Below are 22,569 nucleotides of genomic sequence, written 5' to 3' on the forward strand. Positions count from 1 at the left end.
TGATAGCACTTCCCTAAGGGGGTCAAACCATGTCCCAAAGGTCACCGGATCTGGTGTCTAAAGAAGTAGTCCAGTTACACATTTGTGGGCTTATAACTTGGCTTCTGAATGTCCTAGAGAGATCAGGTTTGTTTTAGTATACTCCAATCAACAGTCCCTACAACCACAAAAAGGAATGGAGTCATTAGCACTTATGGTTTGTAAATGGCACCCAGAATTATGTTGCACGAAGCACAATTTCACATCATTCTGGGTTCATTTGTGTGAAAACAAGGTCCAATCAGGCTGAAACGTTACTGAAAGGTAGAATCTATTGAGGTGTAAGTGATCTGAACGTTTCATGATGATAGCACTTTCCCAAGGGGGTCAAACCATGTCCCAAATGTCACCGGATCTGGTGTCAATTTAAAGTAGTAGTCCAGTTACACATTTGTGGGCTTATAACTTGGCTTCTGAATGTCCTGGAGAGGTCAGGTTTGTTTTAATGTACTCCAATCAACAGCCCCTACAACCACAAAAAGGAATGGAGTCATTAGCACTTATGGTTTGTAAATGGCACCCAGAATTATGTTGCACGAAGCAACATTTCACATCATTCTGGGTTCATTTGTGTGAAAACAAGGTCCAATCAGGCAGAAATGTTACAGGAAGGTAGAATCTATTGAGTTGTAAGTGATCTGAACATTTCATGATGATAGCACTTTCCTATAGGGGGTCAAACCATGTCCCAAAGGTCACCGGGCCTGGTGTCACTTTAAAGAAGTAGTCCAGTTACACCTTTGTGGGCTTATAACTTGGCTTCTGAATGTCCTAGAGAGATCAGGGTTGTTTTAGTGTACTCCAATCAACAGCCCCCACAACCACAAAAAGGAACTGAGTCATTAGCACTTATGGTTCTTAAATGGCACCCAGAATTATGTTGCACGAAGCACAATTTCACATCATTCTGGGTCCATTTGTGTGAAAACAAGGTCCAATCAGGCTGAAACGTTACAGGAAGGTAGAATCTATTGAGTTGTAAGTGATCTGAACGTTTCAAGATGATCGCACATTCCTATAGGGGGTAAAACCATGTCCCAAAGGTCACCGGGCCTGGTGTCACTTTAAAGATGTAGTCCAGTTACATCTTTGTAGGCTTATAACTTTGCTTCTGAATGTCCTAGAGAGATCAGGTTTGTTTTAATGTACTGCAATCAACAGCCCCTACAACCACAAAAAGGAATGGAGTCATTAGCACTTATGGTTTGTAAATGGCACACAGAATTATGTTGCACGAAGCACAATTTCACATCATTCTGGGTTCATTTGTGTGAAAACAAGGTCCAATCAGGCAGAAACGTTACAGGAAGGTAGAATCTATTGAGTTGTAAGTGATCTGAACGTTTCATGATGATAGCACTTTCCTAAGGGGGTCAAACCATGTCGCAAAGGTCACCGGATCTGGTGTCACTTTAAAGAATTAGTCCAGTTACACATTTGTGGGCTTATAACTTGGCTTCTGAATGTCCTAGAGCGGTCAGGTTTGTTTTAGTGTACTCCAATCAACAGCCCCTACAACCACAAAAAGGAATGGAGTCATTAGCACTTATGGTTTGTAAATGGCACCCAGAATTATGTTGCACGAAGCACAATTTCACATCATTCTGGGTCCATTTGTGTGAAAACAAGGTCCAATCAGGCTGAAACGTTACAAGAAGGTAGAATCTATTGAGTTGTAAGTGATCTGAACGTTTCATGATGATAGCACTTTCCTAAGGGGGTCAAACCATGTCACAAAGGTCACCGGATCTGGTGTCAATTTAAAGAAGTAGTCCAGTTACACATTTGTGGGCTTATAACTTGGCTTCTGAATGTCCTAGAGCGATCAGGTTTGTTTTAGTGTACTCCAATCAACAGCCCCTACAACCACAAAAAGGAATGGAGTCATTAGCACTTATGGTTTTTAAATGGCACCCAGAATTATGTTGCACGAAGCACAATTTCACATCATTCTGGGTTCATTTGTGTGAAAACAAGGTCCAATCAGGCTGAAACGTTACAGGAAGGTAGAATGTATTGAGTTGTAAGTGATCTGAACGTTTCATGATGATAGCACTTTCCTAAGGGGGTCAAACCATGTCCCAAAGGTCACCGGATCTGGTGTCAATTTAAAGAAGTAGTCCAGTTACACATTTGTGGGCTTATAACTTGGCTTCTGAATGTCCTAGAGAGATCAGGTTTGTTTTAGTGTACTCCAATCAACAGCCCCTACAACCACAAAAAGGAATGGAGTCATTAGCACTTATGGTTTGTAAATGGCACCCAGAATTATGTTGCACGAAGCACAATTTCACATCATTCTGGGTCCATTTGTGTGAAAACAAGGTCCAGTCAGGCTGAAACATTACAGGAAGGTAGAATCTATTAAAATGTAAGTGATCTGAAGGTTTCATGATGATAGCACTTCCCTAAGGGGGTCAAACCATGTCCCAAAGGTCACCGGATCTGGTGTCTAAAGAAGTAGTCCAGTTACACATTTGTGGGCTTATAACTTGGCTTCTGAATGTCCTAGAGAGATCAGGTTTGTTTTAGTATACTCCAATCAACAGCCCCTACAACCACAAAAAGGAATGGAGTCATTAGCACTTATGGTTTTTAAATGGCACCCAGAATTATGTTGCACGAAGCACAATTTCACATCATTCTGGGTTCATTTGTGTGAAAACAAGGTCCAATCAGGCTGAAACGTTACAGAAAGGTAGAATCTATTGAGTTGTAAGTGATCTGAACGTTTCATGATGATAGCACTTTCCTAAGGGGGTCAAACCATGTCCCAAATGTCACCGGATCTGGTGTCAATTTAAAGTAGTAGTCCAGTTACACATTTGTGGTCTTATAACTTGGCTTCTGAATGTCCTGGAGAGGTCAGGTTTGTTTTAATGTACTCCAATCAACAGCCCCTACAACCACAAAAAGGAATGGAGTCATTAGCACTTATGGTTTGTAAATGGCACCCAGAATTATGTTGCACGAAGCAAAATTTCACATCATTCTGGGTTCATTTGTGTGAAAACAAGGTCCAATCAGGCAGAAACGTTACAGGAAGGTAGAATCTATTGAGTTGTAAGTGATCTGAACGTTTCATGATGATAGCACTTTCCTATAGGGGGTCAAACCATGTCCCAAAGGTCACCGGGCCTGGTGTCACTTTAAAGAAGTAGTCCAGTTACACCTTTGTGGGCTTATAACTTGACTTCTGAATGTCCTAGAGAGATCAGGGTTGTTTTAGTGTACTCCAATCAACAGCCCCCACAACCACAAAAAGGAATGGAGTCATTAGCACTTATGGTTCTTAAATGGCACCCAGAATTATGTTGCACGAAGCACAATTTCACATCATTCTGGGTCCATTTGTGTGAAAACAAGGTCCAATCAGGCTGAAACGTTACAGGAAGGTAGAATCTATTGAGTTGTAAGTGATCTGAACGTTTCAAGATGATCGCACATTCCTATAGGGGGTAAAACCATGTCCCAAAGGTCACCGGGCCTGGTGTCACTTTAAAGAAGTAGTCCAGTTACATCTTTGTGGGCTTATAACTTCGCTTCTGAATGTCCTAGAGAGATCAGGTTTGTTTTAATGTACTCCAATCAACAGCCCCTACAACCACAAAAAGGAATGGAGTCATTAGCACTTATGGTTTGTAAATGGCACACAGAATTATGTTGCACGAAGCACAATTTCACATCATTCTGGGTTCATTTGTGTGAAAACAAGGTCCAATCAGGCAGAAACGTTACAGGAAGGTAGAATCTATTGAGTTGTAAGTGATCTGAACGTTTCATGATGATAGCACTTTCCTAAGGGGGTCAAACCATGTCGCAAAGGTCACCGGATCTGGTGTCACTTTAAAGAATTAGTCCAGTTACACATTTGTGGGCTTATAACTTGGCTTCTGAATGTCCTAGAGCGGTCAGGTTTGTTTTAGTGTACTCCAATCAACAGCCCCTACAACCACAAAAAGGAATGGAGTCATTAGCACTTATGGTTTGTAAATGGCACCCAGAATTATGTTGCACGAAGCACAATTTCACATCATTCTGGGTCCATTTGTGTGAAAACAAGGTCCAATCAGGCTGAAACGTTACAAGAAGGTAGAATCTATTGAGTTGTAAGTGATCTGAACGTTTCATGATGATAGCACTTTCCTAAGGGGGTCAAACCATGTCCCAAAGGTCACCGGATCTGGTGTCAATTTAAAGAAGTAGTCCAGTTACACATTTGTGGGCTTATAACTTGGCTTCTGAATGTCCTAGAGAGATCAGGTTTGTTTTAGTGTACTCCAATCAACAGCCCCTACAACCACAAAAAGGAATGGAGTCATTGGCACTTTTGGTTTGTAAATGGCACCCAGAATTATGTTGCACGAAGCACAATTTCACTTCATTCTGGGTCCATTTGTGTGAAAACAAGGTCCAATCAGGCTGAAACGCTATAAGAAGGTAGAATCTATTGAGTTGTAAGTGATCTGAATGTTTCAAGATGATCGCACATTCCTATAGGGGGTAAAACCATGTCCCAAAGGTCACCGGGCCTGGTGTCACTTTAAAGAAGTAGTCCAGTTACATCTTTGTGGGCTTATAACTTGGCTTCTGAATGTCCTAGAGAGGTTAGGTTTGTTTTAGTGTACTCCAATCAACAGCCCCTACAACCACAAAACGGAATGGAGTCATTAGCACTTATGGTTTGTAAATGGCACCCAGAATTATGTTGCACGAAGCACAATTTTACATCATTCTGGGTTCATTTGTGTGAACACAAGGTCCAATCAGGCTGAAACATTACAAGAAGGTAGAATCTATTGAGTTGTAAGTGATCTGAACGTTTCATGATGATAGCACTTTCCTAAGGGGGTCAAACCATGTCCCAAAGGTCACCGGACCTGGTGTCACTTTAAAGAAGTAGTCCAGTTACACATTTGTGGGCTTATAACTTGGCTTCTGAATATCCTAGAGAGGTCAGGTTTGTTTTAGAGTACTCCAGTTAACAGCCCCCATTACCCCAAAGAGGAATGGAGTCATTAGCACTTATGGTTTTTAAATGGCACCCAGAATTATGTTGCACGAAGCACACTTTCACATCATTCTGGGTTCATTTGTGTGAAAACAAGGTCCAATCAGGCTGAAACGTTACAGGAAGTTAGAATCTATTGAGTTGTAAGTGATCTGAACGTTTCATGATGATAGCACTTTCCTAAGGGGGTCAAACCATGTCCCAAAGGTCACCGGATCTGGTGTCAATTTAAAGAAGTAGTCCAGTTACACATTTGTGGGCTTATAACTTGGCTTCTGAATGTCCTGGAGAGATCAGGTTTGTTTTAGTGTACTCCAATCAACAGCCCCTACAACCAAAAAAAGGAATGGAGTCATTAGCACTTATGGTTTGTAAATGGCACCCAGAATTATGTTGCATGAAGCACAATTTCACATCATTCTGGGTCCATTTGTGTGAAAACAAGGTCCAATCAGGCTGAAACGTTACAAGAAAGTAGAATCTATTGATTTGTAAGTGATCTGAACGTTTCATGATGATAGCACTTTCCTAAGGGGGTCAAACCATGTACCAAAAGGTCACCGGATCTGGTGTCAATTTAAAGAAGTAGTCCAGTTACACATTTGTGGGCTTATAACTTGGCTTCTGAATGTCCTAGAGAGATCAGGTTTGTTTTAGTGTACTCCAATCAACAGCCCCTACAACCACAAAAAGGAATGGAGTCATTAGCACTTATGGTTTGTAAATGGCACCCAGAATTATGTTGCACGAAGCACAATTTCACTTCATTCTGGGTCCATTTGTGTGAAAACAAGGTCCAATCAGGCTGAAACGTTACAAGAAGGTAGAATCTATTGAGTTGTAAGTGATCTGAACGCTTCATGATGATCTCACATTCCTATAGGGGGTCAAACCATGTCCCAAAGGTCACCGGACCTGGTGTCACTTTAAAGAAGTAGTCCAGTTACACATTTGTGGGCTTATAACTTGGCTTCTGAATATCCTAGAGAGGTCAGGTTTGTTTTAGAGTACTCCAGTTAACAGCCCCCATTACCCCAAAGAGGAATGGAGTCATTAGCACTTATGGTTTTTAAATGGCACCCAGAATTATGTTGCACGAAGCACACTTTCACATCATTCTGGGTTCATTTGTGTGAAAACAAGGTCCAATCAGGCTGAAACGTTACAGGAAGTTAGAATCTATTGAGTTGTAAGTGATCTGAACGTTTCATGATGATAGCACTTTCCTAAGGGGGTCAAACCATGTCCCAAAGGTCACCGGATCTGGTGTCAATTTAAAGAAGTAGTCCAGTTACACATTTGTGGGCTTATAACGTGGCTTCTGAATGTCCTAGAGAGATCAGGTTTGTTTTAGTATACTCCAATCAACAGCCCCTACAACCACAAAAAGGAATGGAGTCATTAGCACTTATGGTTTTTAAATGGCACCCAGAATTATGTTGCACGAAGCACAATTTCACATGATTCTGGGTCCATTTGTGTGAAAACAAGGTCCAATCAGGCTGAAACGTTACAGGAAGGTAGAATCTATTGAGTTGTAAGTGATCTGAACGTTTCATGATGATAGCACTTTCCTAAGGGGGTCAAACCATGTCCCAAAGGTCACCGGATCTGGTGTCAATTTAAAGAAGTAGTCCAGTTACACATTTGTGGGCTTATAACTTGGCTTCTGAATGTCCTAGAGAGATCAGGTTTATTTTAGTGTACTCCAATCAACAGCCCCTACAACCACAAAAAGGAATGGAGTCATTATCACTTATGGTTTGTAAATGGCACCCAGAATTATGTTGCACGAAGCACTATTTCACATCATTCTGGGTCCATTTGTGTGAAAACAAGGTCCAATCAGGCTGAAACGTTACAGGAAGGTAGAATCTATTGAGTTGTAAGTGATCTGAACGTTTCATGATGATAGCGCTTTCCTAAGGGGGTCAAACCATGTCCCAAAGGTCACCGGATCTGGTGTCAATTTAAAGAAGTAGTCCAGTTACACATGTGTGGGCTTATAACTTGGCTTCTGAATGTCCTAGAGAGATCAAGTTTATTTTAGTGTACTCCAATCAACAGCCCCTACAACCACAAAAAGGAATGGAGTCATTAGCACTTATGGTTTGTAAATGGCACCCAGAATTATGTTGCACGAAGCACTATTTCACATCATTCTGGGTCCATTTGTGTGAAAACAAGGTCCAATCAGGCTGAAACGTTACAAGAAGGTAGAATCTATTGAGTTGTAAGTGATCTGAACATTTCATGATGATAGCACTTTCCTAAGGGGGTCAAACCATGTCCCAAAGGTCACCGGATCTGGTGTCAATTTAAAGAAGTAGTCCAGTTACACCTTTGTGGGCTTATAACTTGGCTTCTGAATGTCCTAGAGAGGTTAGGTTTGTTTTAGTGTACTCCAATCTACAGCCCCTACAACCACAAAAAGGAATGGAGTCATTAGCACTTATGGTTTGTAAATGGCACCCAGAATTATGTTGCACGAAGCACAATTTCACATCATTCTGGGTTCATTTGTGTGAAAACAAGGTCCAATCAGGCTGAAACGTTACAGGAAGGTAGAATCTATTGAGTTGTAAGTGATCTGAATGTTTAATGATGATAGCACTTTCCTAAGGGGGTCAAACCATGTCCCAAAGGTCACCGGGCCTGGTGTCACTTTAAAGAAGTAGTCCAGTTACACCTTTGTGGGCTTATAACTTGGCTTCTGAATGTCCTAGAGAGGTTAGGTTTTTTTAGTGTACTCCAATCAACAGCCCCTACAACCACAAAAAGGAATGGAGTCATTAGCACTTATGGTTTTTAAATGGCACCCAGAATTATGTTGCACAAAGCACAATTTCACATCATTCTGGGTTCATTTGTGTGAAAACAAGGTCCAATCAGGCTGAAACGTTACAGGAAGGTAGAATCTATTGAGTTGTAAGTGATCTGAACGTTTCATGATGATAGCACTTTCCTAAGGGGTTCAAACCATGTCCCAAAGGTCACCGGATCTGGTGTCAATTTAAAGAAGTAGTCCAGTTACACATTTGTGGGCTTATAACTTGGCTTCTGAATGTCCTAGAGAGATCAGGTTTGTTTTAGTGTACTCCAATCAACAGCCCCTACAACCACAAAAAGGAATGGAGTCATTAGCACTTATGGTTTGTAAATGGCACCCAGAATTATGTTGCACGAAGCACAATTTCACATCATTCTGGGTCCATTTGTGTGAAAACAAGGTCCAATCAGGCTGAAACATTACAGGAAGGTAGAATCTATTAAGTTGTAAGTGATCTGAACGTTTCATGATGATAGCACTTCCCTAAGGGGGTCAAACCATGTCCCAAAGGTCACCGGATCTGGTGTCTAAAGAAGTTGTCCAGTTACACATTTGTGGGCTTATAACTTGGCTTCTGAATGTCCTAGAGAGATCAGGTTTGTTTTAGTATACTCCAATCAACAGCCCCTACAACCACAAAAAGGAATGGAGTCATTAGCACTTATGGTTTTTAAATGGCACCCAGAATTTTGTTGCACGAAGCACAATTTCACATCATTCTGGGTTCATTTGTGTGAAAACAAGGTCCAATCAGGCTGAAACGTTACAGGAAGGTAGAATCTATTGAGTTGTAAGTGATCTGAACGTTTCATGATGATAGCACTTTCCTAAGGGGTTCAAACCATGTCCCAAAGGTCACCGGATCTGGTGTCAATTTAAAGAAGTAGTCCAGTTACACATTTGTGGGCTTATAACTTGGCTTCTGAATGTCCTAGAGAGATCAGGTTTGTTTTAGTGTACTCCAATCAACAGCCCCTACAACCACAAAAAGGAATGGAGTCATTAGCACTTATGGTTTGTAAATGGCACCCAGAATTATGTTGCACGAAGCACAATTTCACATCATTCTGGGTCCATTTGTGTGAAAACAAGGTCCAATCAGGCTGAAACATTACAGGAAGGTAGAATCTATTAAGTTGTAAGTGATCTGAACGTTTCATGATGATAGCACTTCCCTAAGGGGGTCAAACCATGTCCCAAAGGTCACCGGATCTGGTGTCTAAAGAAGTAGTCCAGTTACACATTTGTGGGCTTATAACTTGGCTTCTGAATGTCCTAGAGAGATCAGGTTTGTTTTAGTATACTCCAATCAACAGCCCCTACAACCACAAAAAGGAATGGAGTCATTAGCACTTATGGTTTTTAAATGGCACCCAGAATTTTGTTGCACGAAGCACAATTTCACATCATTCTGGGTTCATTTGTGTGAAAACAAGGTCCAATCAGGCTGAAACGTTACAGGAAGGTAGAATCTATTGAGTTGTAAGTGATCTGAACGTTTCATGATTATAGCACTTTCCTAAGGGGGTCAAACCATGTCCCAAAGGTCACCGGATCTGGTGTCAATTTAAAGAAGTAGTCCAGTTACACATTTGTGGGCTTATAACTTGGCTTCTGAATGTCCTAGAGCGATCAGGTTTGCTTTAGTGTACTCCAATCAACAGCCCCTACAACCACAAAAAGGAATGGAGACATTAGCACTTATGGTTTTTAAATGGCACCCAGAATTATGTTGCACGAAGCACAATTTCACATCATACTGGGTTCATTTGTGTGAAAACAAGGTCCAATCAGGCTGAAACGTTACAGGAAGGTAGAATCTACTGAGTTGTAAGTGATCTGAACGTTTCATGATGATAGCACTTTCCTAAGGGGGTCAAACCATGTCCCAAAGATCACTGGATCTGGTGTCAATTTAAATAAGTAGTCCAGTTTCACATTTGTGGGCTTATAACTTGGCTTCTGAATGTCCTAGAGAGATCAGGTTTGTTTTAGTGTACTCCAATCAACAGCCCCTACAACCACAAAAAGGAATGGAGTCATTAGCACTTATGGTTTGTAAGTGGCACCCAGAATTATGTTGCACGAAGCACAATTTCACATCATTCTGGGTCAATTTGTGTGAAAACAAGGTCCAATCCGGCTGAAACGCTACAAGAAGGTAGAATCTATTGAGTTGTAAGTGATCTGAACGTTTCAAGATGATCGCACATTCCTATAGGGGGTCAAACCATGTCCCAAAGGTCACCGGGCCAAGTGTCACTTTAAAGAAGTAGTCCAGTTACACCTTTGTGGGCTTATAACTTGGCTTCTGAATGTCCTAGAGATATCAGGTTTGTTTTAGTATACTCCAATCAACAGCCCCTACAACTACAAAAAGGAATGGAGTCATTAGCACTTATGGTTTGTAAATGGCACCCAGAATTATGTTGCACGAAGCACAATTTCACATCATTCTGGGTCCATTTGTGTGAAAACAAGGTCCAATAAGGCTGATACGTTACAAGAAGGTAGAATCTATTGAGTTGTAAGTGATCTGAACGTTTCATGATTATCTCACATTCCCATAGGGGGTCAAACCATGTCCTAAAGGTCACCGGGCCTGGTGTCACTTTAAAGAAGTAGTCCAGTTACACCTTTGTGGGCTTATAACTTGGCTTCTGAATGTCCTAGAGAGGTCAGGTTTGTTTTAGTGTACTCCAGTCAACAGCCCCTACAACCACAAAAAGGAATGGAGTCATTAGCACTTATGGTTTGTAAATGGCACCCAGAATTATGTTGCACGAAGCACAATTTCACATCATTCTGGGTCCATTTGTGTGAAAACAAGGTCCAATAAGGCTGAAACGTTACAGGAAGGTAGAATCTATTGAGTTGTAAGTGATCTGAACGTTTCATGATGATAGCACTTTCCTAAGGGGGTCAAACCATGTCCCAAAGGTCACCGGATCTGGTGTCAATTTAAAGTAGTCCAGTTACACATTTGTGGATTATAACTTGGCTTCTGAATGTCCTAGAGAGATCAGGTTTGTTTTAATGTACTCCAATCAACAGCCCCTACAACCATAAAAAGGAATGGAGACATTAGCACTTATGGTTTTTAAATGGCACCCAGAATTATGTTGCACGAAGCACAATTTCACATCATTCTGGGTTCATTTGTGTGAAAACAAGGTCCAATCAGGCTGAAACAATACAGGAAGGTAGAATCTATTGAGTTGTAAGTGATCTGAACGTTTCATGATGATCGCACTTTCCTAAGGGGGTCAAACCATGTCCCAAATTTCACCGGATCTGGTGTCACTTTAAAGAAGTAGTCCAGTTACACATTTGTGGGCTTATAACTTGGCTTCTGAATGTCCTAGAGAGGTTAGGGTTGTTTTAGTGTACTCCAATCAACAGCCCCTACAACCACAAAAAGGAATGGAGTCATTAGCACTTATGGTTTTTAAATGGCACCCAGAATTATGTTGCACGAAGCACAATTTCACATCATTCTGGGTTCATTTGTGTGAAAACAAGGTCCAATCAGGCTGAAACGTTACAGGAAGGTAGAATCTACTGAGTTGTAAGTGATCTGAACGTTTCATGATGATAGCACTTTCCTAAGGGGGTCAAACCATGTCCCAAAGATCACCGGATCTGGTGTCAATTTAAAGAAGTAGTCCAGTTGCACATTTGTGGGCTTATAACTTGGCTTCTGAATGTCCTAGAGAGATCAGGTTTGTTTTAATGTACTCCAATCAACAGCCCCTACAACCACAAAAAGGAATGGAGTCATTAGCACTTATAGTTTGTATGTGGCAACCAGAATTATGTTGCACGAAGCACAATTTCACATCATTCTGGGTCAATTTGTGTGAAAACAAGGTCCAATCCGGCTGAAACGCTACAAGAAGGTAGAATCTATTGAGTTGTAAGTGATCTGAACGTTTCAAGATGATCGCACATTCCTATAGGGGGTCAAACCATGTCCCAAAGGTCACCGGGCCAAGTGTCACTTTAAAGAAGTAGTCCAGTTACACCTTTGTGGGCTTATAACTTGGCTTCTGAATGTCCTAGAGAGGTTAGGTTTGTTTTAGTGTACTCCAATCAACACTCCCTACAACCACAAAAAGGAATGGAGTCATTAGCACTTATGGTTTGTAAATGGCACCCAGAATTATTTTGCACGAAGCACAATTTCACATCATTCTGGGTTCATTTGTGTGAAAACAAGGTCCAATCAGGCTGAAACGTTACTGGAAGCTAGAATCTATTGAGTTGTAAGTGATCTGAACGTTTCATGATGATAGCGCTTTCCTAAGGGGGTCAAACCATGTCCCAAAGGTCACCGGATCTGGTGTAAATTTAAAGAAGTAGTCCAGTTACACATTTGTGGGCTTATAACTTGGCTTCTGAATGTCCTAGAGAGATCAGGTTTGTTTTAGTATACTCCAATCAACAGCCCCTACAACCACAAAAAGGAATGGAGTCATTAGCACTTATGGTTTGTAAATGGCACCCAGAATTATGTTGCACAAAGCACAATTTCACATCATTCTTGGTCCATTTGTGTGAAAACAAGGTCCAATCAGGCTGATACGTTACAAGAAGGTAGAATCTATTGAGTTGTAAGTGATCTGAATGTTTCATGATGATAGCACTTTCCTAAGGGGGTCAAACCATGTCCCAAAGGTCACCGGATCTGGTGTCAATTTAAAGAAGTAGTCCAGTTACACATTTGTGGGCTTATAACTTGGCTTCTGAATGTCCTAGAGCGATCAGGTTTGCTTTAGTGTACTCCAATCAACAGCCCCTACAACCACAAAAAGGAATGGAGACATTAGCACTTATGGTTTGTAAATGGCACCCAGAATTATGTTGCAGAAGCACAATTTCACATCATTCTGGGTCCATTTGTGTGAAAACAAGGTCCAATCAGGCTGAAACATTACAAGAAGGTAGAATCTATTGAGTTGTAAGTGATCTGAACGTTTCATGATGATCTCACATTCCCATAGGGGGTCAAACCATGTCCCAAAGGTCACCGGGCCTGGTGTCACTTTAAAGAAGTAGTCCAGTTACACCTTTGTGGGCTTATAACTTGGCTTCTGAATGTCCTAGAGAGGTCAGGTTTGTTTTAGTGTACTCCAATCAACAGCCCCTACAACCACAAAAAGGAATGGAGTCATTAGCACTTATGGTTTGTAAATGGCACCCAGAATTATGTTGCACGAAGCACAATTTCACATCATTCTGGGTCCATTTGTGTGAAAACAAGGTCCAATCAGGCTGAAACGTTACAGGAAGGTAGAATCTATTGAGTTGTAAGTGATCTGAACGTTTCATGATGATAGCACTTTCCTAAGGGGGTCAAACCATGTCCCAAAGGTCACCGGATCTGGTGTCAATTTAAAGAAGTAGTCCAGTTACACATTTGTGGGCTTATAACTTGGCTTCTGAATGTCCTAGAGCGATCAGGTTTGCTTTAGTGTACTCCAATCAACAGCCCCTACAACCACAAAAAGGAATGGAGACATTAGCACTTATGGTTTGTAAATGGCACCCAGAATTATGTTGCACGAAGCACAATTTCACATCATTCTGGGTCCATTTGTGTGAAAACAAGGTCCAATCAGGCTGAAACGTTACAATAAGGTAGAATCTATTGAGTTGTAAGTGATCTGAACGTTTCATGATGATCTCACATTCCCATAGGGGGTCAAACCATGTCCCAAAGGTCACCGGGCCTGGTGTCACTTTAAAGAAGTAGTCCATTTACACCTTTGTGGGCTTATAACTTGGCTTCTGAATGTCCTAGAGAGGTCAGGTTTGTTTTAGTGTACTCCAATCAACAGCCCCTACAACCACAAAAAGGAATGGAGTCATTAGCACTTATGGTTTGTAAATGGCACCCAGAATTATGTTGCACGAAGCACAATTTCACATCATTCTGAGTCCATTTGTGTGAAAACAAGGTCCAATCAGGCTGAAACGTTACAGGAAGGTAGAATCTATTGAGTTGTAAGTGATTTGAACGTTTCATGATGATAGCACTTTCCTAAGGGCGTCAAACTATGTCCCAAAGGTCACCGGATCTGGTGTCAATTTAAAGAAGTAGTCCAGTTACACATTTGTGGACTTATAACTTGGCTTCTGAATGTCCTAGAGAGATCAGGTTTGTTTTAATGTACTCCAATCAACAGCCCCTACAACCACAAAAAGGAATGGAGTCATTAGCATTTATGGTTTGTAAATGGCACCCAGAATTATGTTGCACGAAGCACAATTTCACATCATTCTGGGTTCATTTGTGTGAAAACAAGGTCCAATCAGGCTGAAACGTTACAGGAAGGTAGAATCTATTGAGTTGTAAGTGATCTGAACGTTTCATGATGATAGCACTTTCCTAAGGGGGTCAAACCATGTCCCAAAGGTCACCGGATCTGGTGTCAATTTAAAGAAGTAGTCCAGTTACACATTTGTGGGCTTATAACTTGGCTTCTGAATGTCCTAGAGCGATCAGGTTTGCTTTAGTGTACTCCAATCAACAGCCCCTACAACCACAAAAAGGAATGGAGACATTAGCACTTATGGTTTTTAAATGGCACCAAGAATTATGTTGCACGAAGCACAATTTCACATCATTCTGGGTTCATTTGTGTGAAAACAAGGTCCAATCAGGCTGAAACAATACAGGAAGGTAGAATCTATTGAGTTGTAAGTGATCTGAACGTTTCATGATGATCGCACTTTCCTAAGGGGGTCAAACCATGTCCCAAAGGTCACCGGATCTGGTGTCACTTTAAAGAAGTAGTCCAGTTACACATTTGTGGGCTTATAACTTGGCTTCTGAATGTCCTAGAGAGGTCAGGGTTGTTTTAGTGTACTCCAATCAACAGCCCCTACAACCACAAAAAGGAATGGAGTCATTAGCACTTATGGTTTTTAAATGGCACCCAGAATTATGTTGCACGAAGCACAATTTCACATCATTCTGGGTTCATTTGTGTGAAAACAAGGTCCAATCATGCTGAAACGTTACAGGAAGGTAGAATCTACTGAGTTGTAAGTGATCTGAACGTTTCATGATGATAGCGCTTTCCTAAGGGGGTCAAACCATGTCCCAAAGATCACCGGATCTGGTGTCAATTTAAAGAAGTAGTCCAGTTACACCTTTGTGGGCTTATAACTTGGCTTCTGAATGTCCTAGAGAGGTTAGGTTTGTTTTAGTGTACTCCAATCAACAGCCCCTACAACCACAAAAAGGAATGGAGTCATTAGCACTTATGGTTTGTAAATGGCACCCAGAATTATGTTGCACGAAGCACAATTTCACATCATTCTGGGTCCATTTGTGTGAAAACAAGGTCCAATCAGGCTGAAACGTTACAGGAAGGTAGAATCTATTGAGTTGTAAGTGATCTGAACGTTTCATGATGATAGCACTTTCCTAAGGGGGTCAAACCATGTCCCAAAGGTCACCGGATCTGGTGTCAATTTAAAGAAGTAGTCCAGTTACACATTTGTGGGCTTATAACTTGGCTTCTGAATGTCCTAGAGAGATCAGGTTTATTTTAGTGTACTCCAATAAACAGTCCCTACAACTACAAAAAGGAATGGAGTCATTAGCACTTATGGTTTTTAAATGGCACCCAGAATTATGTTGCACGAAGCACAATTTCACATCATTCTGGGTTCATTTGTGTGAAAACAAGGTCCAATCAGGCTGAAACGTTACAGGAAGGTAGAATCTATTTAGTTGTAAGTGATCTGAACGTTTCATGATGATAGCGCTTTCCTAAGGGGATCAAACCATGTCCCAAAGGTCACCGGATCTGGTGTAAATTTAAAGAAGTAGTCCAGTTACACATTTGTGGGCTTATAACTTGGCTTCTGAATGTCCTAGAGAGATCAGGTTTGTTTTAGTGTACTCCAATCAACAGCCCCTACAACAACAAAAGGAATGGAGTCATTAGCACTTATGGTTTGTAAATGGCACCCAGAATTATGTTGCACGAAGCACAATTTCACATCATTCTGGGTCCATTTGTGTGAAAACAAGGTCCAATCAGGCTGAAACGTTACAAGAAGGTAGAATCTATTGAGTTGTAAGTGATCTGAACGTTTCATGATGATCTCACATTCCCATAGGGGGTCAAACCATGTCCCAAAGGTCACCGGACCTGGTGTCACTTTAAAGAAGTAGTCCATTTACACCTTTGTGGGCTTATAACTTGGCTTCTGAATGTCCTAGAGAGGTCAGGTTTGTTTTAGTGTACTCCAATCAACAGCCCCTACAACCACAAAAAGGAATGGAGTCATTAGCACTTATGGTTTGTAAATGGCACCCAGAATTATGTTGCACGAAGCACAATTTCACATCATTCTGAGTCCATTTGTGTGAAAACAAGGTCCAATCAGGCTGAAACGTTACAGGAAGGTAGAATCTATTGAGTTGTAAGTGATCTGAACGTTTCATGATGATAGCACTTTCCTAAGGGGGTCAAACCATGTCCCAAAGGTCACCGGATCTGGTGTCAATTTAAAGAAGTAGTCCAGTTACACATTTGTGGACTTATAACTTGGCTTCTGAATGTCCTAGAGAGATCAGGTTTGTTTTAATGTACTCCAATCAACAGCCCCTACAACCACAAAAAGGAATGGAGTCATTAGCACTTATGGTTTGTAAATGGCACCCAGAATTATGTTGCACGAAGCACAATTTCACATCATTCTGGGTCCATTTGTGTGAAAACAAGGTCCAATCAGGCTGAAACGTTACAAGAAGGTAGAATCTATTGAGTTGTAAGTGATCTGAACGTTTCATGATGATCTCACATTCCCATAGGGGGTCAAACCATGTCCCAAAGGTCACCGGGCCTGGTGTCACTTTAAAGAAGTAGTCCATTTACACCTTTGTGGGCTTATAACTTGGCTTCTGAATGTCCTAGAGAGGTCAGGTTTGTTTTAGTGTACTCCAATCAACAGCCCCTACAACCACAAAAAGGAATGGAGTCATTAGCACTTATGGTTTGTAAATGGCACCCAGAATTATGTTGCACGAAGCACAATTTCACATCATTCTGAGTCCATTTGTGTGAAAACAAGGTCCAATCAGGCTGAAACGTTACAGGAAGGTAGAATCTATTGAGTTGTAAGTGATCTGAACGTTTCATGTTGATCGCACTTTCCTAAGGGGGTCAAACCATGTCCCAAAGGTCACCGGATCTGGTGTCACTTTAAAGAAGTAGTCCAGTTACACATTTGTGGGCTTATAACTTGGCTTCTGAATGTCCTAGAGAGGTCAGGGTTGTTTTAATGTACTCCAATCAACAGCCCCTACAACCACAAAAAGGAATGGAGTCATTAGCACTTATGGTTTTTAAATGGCACCCAGAATTATGTTGCACGAAGCACAATTTCACATCATTCTGGGTTCATTTGTGTGAAAACAAGGTCCAATCAGGCTGAAACGTTACAGGAAGGTAGAATCTACTGAGTTGTAAGTGATCTGAACGTTTCATGATGATAGCACTTTCCTAAGGGGGTCAAACCATGTCCCAAAGATCACCGGATCTGGTGTCAATTTAAAGAAGTAGTCCAGTTACACATTTGTGGGCTTATAACTTGGCTTCTGAATGTCCTAGAGAGATCAGGTTTGTTTTAGTGTACTCCAATCAACAGCCCCTACAACTACAAAAAGGAATGGAGTCATTAGCACTTATGGTTTGTAAATGGCACCCAGAATTATGTTGCACGAAGCACAATTTCACATCATTCTGGGTCCATTTGTGTGAAAACAAGGTCCAATCAGGCTGAAACGCTACAAGAAGGTAGAATCTATTGAGTTGTAAGTGATCTGAACGTTTCAAGATGATCTCACATTCCTATAGGGGGTAAAACCATGTCCCAAAGGTCACCGGGCCTGGTGTCACTTTAAAGAAGTAGTCCAGTTACACCTTTGTGGGCTTATAACTTGGCTTCTGAATTTCCTAGAGAGGTTAGGTTTGTTTTAGTGTACTCCAATCAACAGCCCCTTCAACCACAAAAAGGAATGGAGTCATTAGCACTTATGGTTTGTAAATGGCACCCAGAATTATGTTGCACGAAGCACCATTTCACATCATTCTGGGTCCATTTGTGTGAAAACAAGGTCCAATCAGGCTGAAACGTTACAGGAAGGTAGAATCTATTGAGTTGTAAGTGATCTGAACGTTTCATGATGATAGCACTTTCCTAAGGGGGTCAAACCATGTCCCAAAGGTCACCTGATCTGGTGTCAATTTAAAGAAGTAGTCCATTTACACCTTTGTGGGCTTATAACTTGGCTTCTGAATGTCCTAGAGAGGTCAGGTTTGTTTTAGTGTACTCCAATCAACAGCCCCTACAACCACAAAAAGGAATGGAGTCATTAGCACTTATGGTTTGTAAATGGCACCCAGAATTATGTTGCACGAAGCACAATTTCACATCATTCTGAGTCCATTTGTGTGAAAACAAGGTCCAATCAGGCTGAAACGTTACAGGAAGGTAGAATCTATTGAGTTGTAAGTGATCTGAACGTTTCATGTTGATCGCACTTTCCTAAGGGGGTCAAACCATGTCCCAAAGGTCACCGGATCTGGTGTCACTTTAAAGAAGTAGTCCAGTTACACATTTGTGGGCTTATAACTTGGCTTCTGAATGTCCTAGAGAGGTCAGGGTTGTTTTAATGTACTCCAATCAACAGCCCCTACAACCACAAAAAGGAATGGAGTCATTAGCACTTATGGTTTTTAAATGGCACCCAGAATTATGTTGCACGAAGCACAATTTCACATCATTCTGGGTTCATTTGTGTGAAAACAAGGTCCAATCAGGCTGAAACGTTACAGGAAGGTAGAATCTACTGAGTTGTAAGTGATCTGAACGTTTCATGATGATAGCACTTTCCTAAGGGGGTCAAACCATGTCCCAAAGATCACCGGATCTGGTGTCAATTTAAAGAAGTAGTCCAGTTACACATTTGTGGGCTTATAACTTGGCTTCTGAATGTCCTAGAGAGATCAGGTTTGTTTTAGTGTACTCCAATCAACAGCCCCTACAACTACAAAAAGGAATGGAGTCATTAGCACTTATGGTTTGTAAATGGCACCCAGAATTATGTTGCACGAAGCACAATTTCACATCATTCTGGGTCCATTTGTGTGAAAACAAGGTCCAATCAGGCTGAAACGCTACAAGAAGGTAGAATCTATTGAGTTGTAAGTGATCTGAACGTTTCAAGATGATCTCACATTCCTATAGGGGGTAAAACCATGTCCCAAAGGTCACCGGGCCTGGTGTCACTTTAAAGAAGTAGTCCAGTTACACCTTTGTGGGCTTATAACTTGGCTTCTGAATTTCCTAGAGAGGTTAGGTTTGTTTTAGTGTACTCCAATCAACAGCCCCTTCAACCACAAAAAGGAATGGAGTCATTAGCACTTATGGTTTGTAAATGGCACCCAGAATTATGTTGCACGAAGCACCATTTCACATCATTCTGGGTCCATTTGTGTGAAAACAAGGTCCAATCAGGCTGAAACGTTACAGGAAGGTAGAATCTATTGAGTTGTAAGTGATCTGAACGTTTCATGATGATAGCACTTTCCTAAGGGGGTCAAACCACGTCCCAAAGGTCACCTGATCTGGTGTCAATTTAAAGAAGTAGTCCAGTTACACATTTGTGGGCTTATAACTTGGCTTCTGAATGTCCTAGAGAGATCAGGTTTGTTTTAATGTACTCCAATCAACAGCCCCTACAACCACAAAAAGGAATGGAGTCATTAGCACTTATAGTTTGTAAGTGGCACCCAGAATTATGTTGCACGAAACACAATTTCACATCATTCTGGGTCAATTTGTGTGAAAACAAGGTCCAATCCAGCTGAAACGCTACAAGAAGGTAGAATCTATTGAGTTGTAAGTGATCTGAACGTTTCAAGATGATCGCACATTCCTATAGGGGGTCAAACCATGTCCCAAAGGTCACCGGGCCAAGTGTCAATTTAAAGAAGTAGTCCAGTTACACATTTGTGGGCTTATAACTTGGCTTCTGAATGTCCTAGAGAGATCAGGTTTGTTTTAATGTACTCCAATCAACAGCCCCTACAACCACAAAAAGGAATGGAGTCATTAGCATTTATGGTTTGTAAATGGCACCCAGAATTATGTTGCACGAAGCACAATTTCACATCATTCTGGGTTCATTTGTGTGAAAACAAGGTCCAATCAGGCTGAAACGTTACAGGAAGGTAGAATCTATTTAGTTGTAAGTGATCTGAACTTTTCATGATGATAGCGCTTTCCTAAGGGGATCAAACCATGTCCCAAAGGTCACCGGATCTGGTGTCAATTTAAAGAAGTAGTCCAGTTACACATTTGTGGGCTTATAACTTGGCTTCTGAATGTCCTAGAGAGATCAGGTTTGTTTTAGTGTACTCCAATCAACAGCCCCTACAACCACAAAAGGAATGGAGTCATTAGCACTTATGGTTTGTAAATGGCACCCAGAATTATGTTGCACGAAGCACAATTTCACATCATTCTGGGTCCATTTGTGTGAAAACAAGGTCCAATCAGGCTGAAACGTTACAAGAAGGTAGAATCTATTGAGTTGTAAGTGATCTGAACGTTTCATGATTATCTCACATTCCCATAGGGGGTCAAACCATGTCCTAAAGGTCACCGGGCCTGGTGTCACTTTAAAGAAGTAGTCCAGTTACACCTTTGTGGGCTTATAACTTGGCTTCTGAATGTCCTAGAGAGGTCAGGTTTGTTTTAGTGTACTCCAGTCAACAGCCCCTACAACCACAAACAGGAATGGAGTCATTAGCACTTATGGTTTGTAAATGGCACCCAGAATTATGTTGCACGAAGCACAATTTCACATCATTCTGGGTTCATTTGTGTGAAAACAAGGTCCAATCAGGCTGAAACGTTACAGGAAGGTAGAATCTATTGAGTTGTAAGTGATCTGAACGTTTCATGATGATAGCACTTTCCTAAGGGGGTCAAACCATGTCCCAAAGGTCACCGGATCTGGTGTCAATTTAAAGAAGTAGTCCAGTTACACATTTGTGGGCTTATAACTTGGCTTCTGAATGTCCTAGAGCGATCAGGTTTGCTTTAGTGTACTCCAATCAACAGGCCCTACAACCACAAAAAGGAATGGATACATTAGCACTTATGGTTTTTAAAAGGCACCCAGAATTATGTTGCACGAAGCACAATTTCACATCATTCTGGGTTCATTTGTGTGAAAACAAGGTCCAATCAGGCTGAAACAATACAGGAAGGTAGAATCTATTGAGTTGTAAGTGATCTGAACATTTCATGATGATCGCACTTTTCCTAAGGGGGTCAAACCATGCCATGTGTCAATCAGACAGAAAGGTCTTACGGACAGATTCCGGCAAATTTCCGTTTTTCATGGCCTGTCTGAAAGGGGCTTAGGACATTCAGAAGTCAAGTTATAAGCCCACAAATGTGTAAATGGACTACTTCTTTAAATTGACACCAGATCCGGTGACCTTTGGGACATGGTTTCACCCCCTTAGGAAAGTGCTATCATCATGAAACGTTCAGATCACTTACAACTCAATAGATTTTTACCTTCCTGTATTGTTTCAGCCTGATTGGACCTTGTTTTCACACAAATGGACCCACAATGATGTGAAATTGTGCTTCGTGCAACATAATTCTAGGTGCCATTTACAAACCATAAGTGCTAATGACTCCATTCCTTTTTGTGGTTGTAGGGGCTGTTGATTGGAGTACACTAAAACAAACCTGACCTCTCTAGGACATTCAGAAGCCAAGTTATAAGCCCACAAATGTGTAACTGGACTACTTCTTTAAAGTGACACCAGATCCGGTGACATTTGGGACATGGTTTGACCCTCTTAGGAAAGTGCTATCATCATGAAACGTTCAGATCACTTACAACTCAATAGATTCTTCCTTCCTGTAACGTTTCAGCCTGATTGGACCTTGTTTTCACACAAATGAACCCAGAATGATGTGAAATTGTGCTTCGTGCAACATAATTCTGGGTGCCATTTACAAACCATAAGTGCTAATGACTCCATTCCTTTTTGTGGTTTTAGGGGCTGTTGATTGGAGTACACTAAAACAAACTAACCTCTCTAGGACATTCAGAAGCCAAGTTATAAGCCCACAAAGGTGTAACTGGACTACTACTTTAAAGTGACACCAGGCCCGGTGACCTTTGGGACATGGTTTTACCCCCCATAGGAATGTGCGATCATCTTGAAACATTCAGATCACTTACAACTCAATAGAATCTACCTTCTTGTAGCGTTTCAGCCTGATTGGACCTTGTTTTCACACAAATGGACCCAGAATGATGTGAAATTGTGCTTCGTGCAACATAATTCTGGGTGCCATTTACAAACCATAAGTGCTAATGACTCCATTCCTTTTTGTGGTTGTAGGGGCTGTTGATTGGAGTACACTAAAACAAACCTGATCTCTCTAGGACATTCAGAAGCCAAGTTATAAGCCCACAAATGTGTAACTGGACTACTTCTTTAAAATGACACCAGATCCGGTGACTTTTGGGACATGGTTTGACCCCCTTAGGAAAGTGCTATCATCATGAAACGTTCAGATCACTTGCAACTCAATAGATTCTACCTTCCTGTAACGTTTCAGCCTGATTGGA

Source organism: Nothobranchius furzeri, chromosome 13, assembly GCF_043380555.1.
Source record: "Nothobranchius furzeri strain GRZ-AD chromosome 13, NfurGRZ-RIMD1, whole genome shotgun sequence".
Taxonomy (NCBI): Eukaryota; Metazoa; Chordata; class Actinopteri; order Cyprinodontiformes; family Nothobranchiidae; genus Nothobranchius; species Nothobranchius furzeri.